Genomic DNA, 6,000 nt, shown 5'->3' on the forward strand with positions numbered 1-6,000 from the left:
AGCTGCAGATTGGATGGTGTACCAGTCGCTAGGACTAATTGTTTCCATGAATTTGGGTTTTCTTCATTCCTCTTTGTTCTGGATGAGGAGAGACCCATAGTTGCATCTAGATGGCAGCTTGCTAGCTTTTAAGATCCCAGTCGCTACTTGCCAAGGCAGGAGGTGGAACAATGTTTTGTGTAGTATGTTATGCCAATTGAACTTGATGACCCCTGCGACTATGGTCCCAAGCCCACAGGTTCAACTACTTGGTCTCTCTGGGTAGCTGTCTGTGACCAAGCAGTGTATGGTCTTTATCTTAAGGCTAACTGAAACCACTGAAGGAATAAAAAGGAGCTCAAGTGGCGTAGTGCCTAAGGCATTTGACTGCTAACCAGAAGGCTGGCGGTTCAAACCCACCAGCTATTCCGCAGAAGACTGGGCAATCTACTTCCCGTAAAGATTCACTGCCTCGGAAACCCAAAGGGAGTCACTATGAGTCAGAATCAACTTGGTGGCAGTGAGTTTGGTTTGGGGTAGGAAAGGAGTAAAGGAGAGATATAATCATGGATTTTTACAAGACCCTGCAGGCTGTGACATGGAGAAAAGATTAGAAGAGGCCAAGAATGGAGAAGGGTAGATCAATTGGAGAGAGAAATGATCGTAACAGGAAGAGATGTATTTGGTGAGGCCTAAGTTTATATAAAATTGCAGGGAGGTGGGGAGAGCTCCTTAAGAAAAACAAAAAAATTCTAAATATAAAATTAGGTACAAAAGTGAATATTTATACTAAGAAAAGATTTACAACATAAATTTTAAAGGTTTATAAATATAGATGTAAAATGAAAAATAACAATGTTTTGATTAATTAACTGCCAGGAACACCTCTTTCGTCTATATTTTATGACTATGTACCATTTAGTCATCTGTTCATATGACAATATTTTTTGTAACATTTTCTGTAGAGAGAAAGATAGAACATATAGTCTTTTGTCTAGTATAGTTGATCAGTATTTGTTCAGAAAAGGTTTTTTTTTTTCACCTTTATAGCTCATTATTGGTAATATATAAGTTTTTAGTGTTGTCAAATTTCAGAAAACTATGGGGTTAACCCCCCCACACCCAATATTTCTGGTTTTCTCACACAGTTATCAATTTTATGTATTCTTTGAGTTGAGAGTACTCCTTAGTCATCAATATACTTATTGTGGACTGGTATTGTTAGTTTTATGTTATCTTCATTGATGTCAATAGTTGAGATCAAATTTAAAAAGAAATTTAAATATTTTTTCAATCTGTTTATATAATTCACTTCTCTTTAGGAATTTGATTATCAAACAATCCAAGAATCTCCTTATTGCTTTTATATTGCAATTTATCTCTCCCTTTTAACGAATTACTGCTTTTGTTATGATCTGACAAAAACTTTGTTACTGTTCATTTTTTCATGTCAGAATAACTTCTCTTGATTTCCTCACTCGTGTATCACTTTGTTTCTTATACTTCATTAATCTTTTTTAACCTGAATTTTGTCGTAGTGCTTTAATAAAATGAGGTTAAAGATGACGAAAGAAGATACCCTATTATATATATCCACATCAGGAGTCAATAGTCTATCACTTTGTGTGTGAGCGTGTGAGAAAATAATACACATAACAAAACATACATCCATTCAACCTTTTCTGTATATACAATTCAATGTCATTGGTTACATTCTTTGTATTGTGTCACCATTCTTGCTACATATTATTTCACCACCATTAATTTAGACTCTCTGTCCCCTAAACTTCTCTATGTTTTGCAGTTACTGATATCAGTTAGATCTCATATAGATGATTCTTTAAAAAAAAACATTTTGCTCAAGTGAATATCCTTTACTAGTTGGGCTAAACAGTTGTTTAGTTTAATGTTGACTTCATGGGGTAGTTTAAGTTAAAGAATTAAAGATCATCTTAGGACAATAAATATAGGTTCTTTAAGTCTCAATGGGTTCAGTAATTCCGGTTTCTGTGTGGTTGTTGTTAGGTGCTATCGAGTCATTTCTGACTCATAGCGACTCTATGCACAGCAGAATGAAACACTGCCTGGTCCCGTGCCAGCTCCATGATCCTTGCTATACTTGAGCCTATTGCGACAGCCACTGTGTCAGTTCATCTTTTGAGGGCCTTCCTCTCTTTTGTTGACCATCCACCTTACCAAGCTTGACATCCTTCTTCCGGGAATGGTCCCTTCTTACAACATGACCAAAGTAGGTGAGACGAAGTCTGGCTATTCTTACTAACAAGGAGCATTCTGGCCGCATTTCCTTCGGGACAGATTTGTTAGATCTTTTAGCAGCCCATGGTACTTTCAGCATTCTTCGCCAGCACCACAGCTCAAAAACATCAACTCTTCTTCGGTCTTCCTTATTTATTGTCCAGCTCTCACATGCATATGAAACAATTGAAAATACCATGGCTCGGGTCAGGCTCACCTTAGTCTTCAAGGAGATATCTTTGCTCCTGAGCATTTGAAGAGGTCCTTTGCAGCCGATTGCCCAGTGCTATATGTTGTCTCATGTCCTGACTGTTGCTTCCTTTGGAGTTGATCGTAGAACCAAGCAATGTGAAGTCTCTGACAACTTCAATATTCTCTCTCTCCATTTATCATGACACTACTTACAGGTCCAGTTGTGAGGATTTTTGTTTTCTTTATTTTGAGATGTAATCCATATTATAGACTGTATTCTTCAATCTTCATTAGTGCTTCCAGCCATCCTCACTCTCAGCAAGCAAAGTTGTGTCATCAGTGTATTGCAGGTTGTTAATGATTCTTCCTCCAATTCTGATGTCACGTTCTTCTTCATATAGTCCAGCTTCTTGGATTATTTCCTCACCATATAGATTGAATAAGAATGGTAAAAGGATACAACCCTGATTTCACCCCCTTCTTGATTTTAAACCATGAAGTGTCCCCTTGTTCTGTTCAAATGACAGACTCCTGGTCTATGTACAGGTTCTTAATAAGTACAATCAAGTGTTCTGGAATTCCCATTCTTCTCAATGTTACCATAATTTGTTATGATCTGCACAATCAAATGCTTTTGCATAGTCAATAAAACATAAGTAAACATCTTTCTGGTATTCTTTGCTTTCAGCCAAGATCCATCTGACATCAGCAGTGATATCCCTTGTTCTGTGTCCTCTTCTGAATCCAGCCTACATTTCTGGAAGTTCTCTGTCAATAAATTGTGGCAACTGTTTTTGAATTTTCTTCAGTAAGGTTTTACTTGCATGCAATATTAATGATATTGTTTGATAATTTCCACATTCTGTGGGATCACCTTTTTTTTGGCATGGGTACAAATATGAATCTCTTCCAGTCAGTTGGCCAGGTAGTTCTCTTCCAAATCTCTTGGCATAACCAAGTGAGTGCCTCCAGCAGGGCATCTGTTTGTTGAACCATCTCAATGGGTATTCCATCAATTCCTGGTGAGAAGTGGGGGAAGAGCCGGGGACAAGGCAGAGCTGTGGGAATCCAGGTAAAGGGAGGTAGACAGGCCCCACACCCAGATGCAGGAAGTAGGAGAAAAGCTGGGGTTGAGACAGAGCTGTGGGAATCCAGGTAAAGGGAGGTAGACAGGCCCCACACCCAGATGCAGGAAGTAGGAGAAAAGCTGGGGTTGAGACAGAGCTGTGGGAATCCAGGTAAGGGGACGGAGACAGGCCCCACACCCAAGAGGTGGTAAGGGGGGGGGGGGAAGCCAGGGAAGATAGCGCTGCAGGATCCAGGTAAGGGGAGGGCAGAGAGGTTTCAAACAGGTAAGGGAGACAGACTTGTCTGCCAGTTTGTCATAGTGTGATGGCTTGCATGTTGCTGTGAGGCTTGAGGCTGTGCCACCAGTTTCTCAGATGCCAGCAGGGTTACACATGGTGTACAGGTTTCAGTGCAGCTTGCAGACTGAGACAGACTAGGAAGAAGGAAGAGGCCATCCACTTCTCAAGGAATTGGCCAGGGAAAACCTTATGAATAGCAGAGAAACACTGTTTGATACATTACTGGGCAACTTTATGAATAGCCCTGAAACTTTGTCTGGTACAGTGCAGGAGGATGAGCCCCTTAGGTTGGAACGCTCTCAAAATATGAGTGGGAAAGAGCTACATCATCAGAATAGAACCAACCTTAATGATATGGATAAAGTAAAGCTTTTGGGACTTCCATTTGCTGAAGTGGCATGACTCAGTTTGAGGAGAAACAGCTGCAAACGTCCATTAATAATCAGAACATAAAATGTACAAAATATGAATCTAGGAAAATTGGAAGTTGTGAAAAATGAAATGGAATGCATAAAGATTGATATCCTGGGCATTAGTGAGCTGAAGTGGACTGGTTTTGGCCATTTTGAATCAGACAACAATATGATCTACTGTGCTGGGAATGACAGTTTGAGGAGGAATGGTGTGGCATTCATCATCACAAAGGATGTTTCAGGATCTGTCCTGAAGTAAAATGCTGTTAGTGATAGCATAATATCCATATTCCTACAAGGAAGACCTGTTAACACTACAATTATTCAAATTTATGCACCAACTACCAAAGCCAAAGATGAAGAAATTGAAGATTTTTATCAACTTCTGCAGTCTGAAATTGAATGAACATGCAATCAAAATGTGTTAATTATCACTGGTGACTGGAATGCAAAAGTTGGAAACAAAGAAGAATCACTGGTATTTGAAAAATTTGGCCTTGGAGACCACGCTGGAGACCTTATGATAGAATTTTGCAAGGCCAACGACTTAATTCATTGCAAATACCTTTTTTCAACAACACAAATGACAACTATGCATGTGGACTTCACCAGATAGAGTATACAGGAATCAGATTGACTACATCTGTGGCATGAGGAGATGGAAAAGCTCAATATCTTTAGCCAAAACAAGGCCAGGAGCTGATTGTGGAACAGACCATCAACTACTCATATGCAAGTTCAACTTGCAGACAATTAAAACAAGCCCATGAGAGCCAAAATATGACCTGGAATATATCCCTCCTGAATTTAGAGACCATCTAAAGAATAGATTTGATGCACTGAACACCAATGACTGAAAACCAGAATAATTATGCAAGCAAGAACATCATCCATGAAGAAAGCAAGAGGTCATTAAAAAGATGAGAAAAGAAGAAAAGACCACAGTGGATGTCAGAAGAGACTCTGAAATTTGCCCTTGAGAGGAGAGTAGCTAAAGTAAATGGGAGAAATGACAAGATAAAAGCTGAACAGATTTCAAAGAGCAGCTCGAGCAGACAAAGCCAATTAGTATAATGAAATGTCAAAGACCTGGAGTTCAAAAACCAAAAGGGAAGAACACACTCAGCATTTCTCAAGCTGAAAGAACTGAGGAAAAAGTTTAAGCCTCAAGTTGCAGTATTGAAAGATTATCTGGGCAAAATACTGAATAATGCAGGGAGTATTAAAAGAAGTCATTATACCAAAAATACCTGGTTGATCTTCATCCATTTCAGGAGGTGGCATACAATCAAGAGCCAATGGTATTGAAGGAAGAAGTTGAAGATGCACTGAAGGAATTGGCGAAGAACAAGGCACCAGGAATTGACTGGTTGCTATAAGAATTTGAAATTCTGTTAGACATTTTTTCCTCCTTTTGTTCAAGATCCATCTGTTGGGTCCTTCTCAAAATGGATAGTGATGGTTGCCTGGCATCATCCCATTTTCTGGTCTCATGGCAGTAGAGGTAGTAGTTCATGGAGGCAAGTAGACCTGCAGTCCGTTTCCTTCTCTGATTTCTCAGTCTCCTTTTTCCTCTGCTGTTCCAGGGAACAGAGACCAACTGTTGTGCCTTGAGTGTCAGAGTATTACCTCTGATAGGTTAGTTGCTGTTGTTGTGTGCTGCTAGAGTTCCTTGGTTTTTTTTTTTTTTTTTTAATGATTATTTTTATTTTTATTTGGGTGAAGATTTACAGAGCAAATTCACTTTCCATACAGCAGTTCACATATACTTTGTCTCATGTCATTGACCACAG

Source organism: Orycteropus afer, unplaced genomic scaffold (assembly GCF_000298275.1).
Source record: "Orycteropus afer afer isolate SDZICR_OR568_19922 unplaced genomic scaffold, OryAfe1.0 scaffold00097, whole genome shotgun sequence".
Lineage (NCBI taxonomy): Eukaryota > Metazoa > Chordata > Mammalia > Tubulidentata > Orycteropodidae > Orycteropus > Orycteropus afer.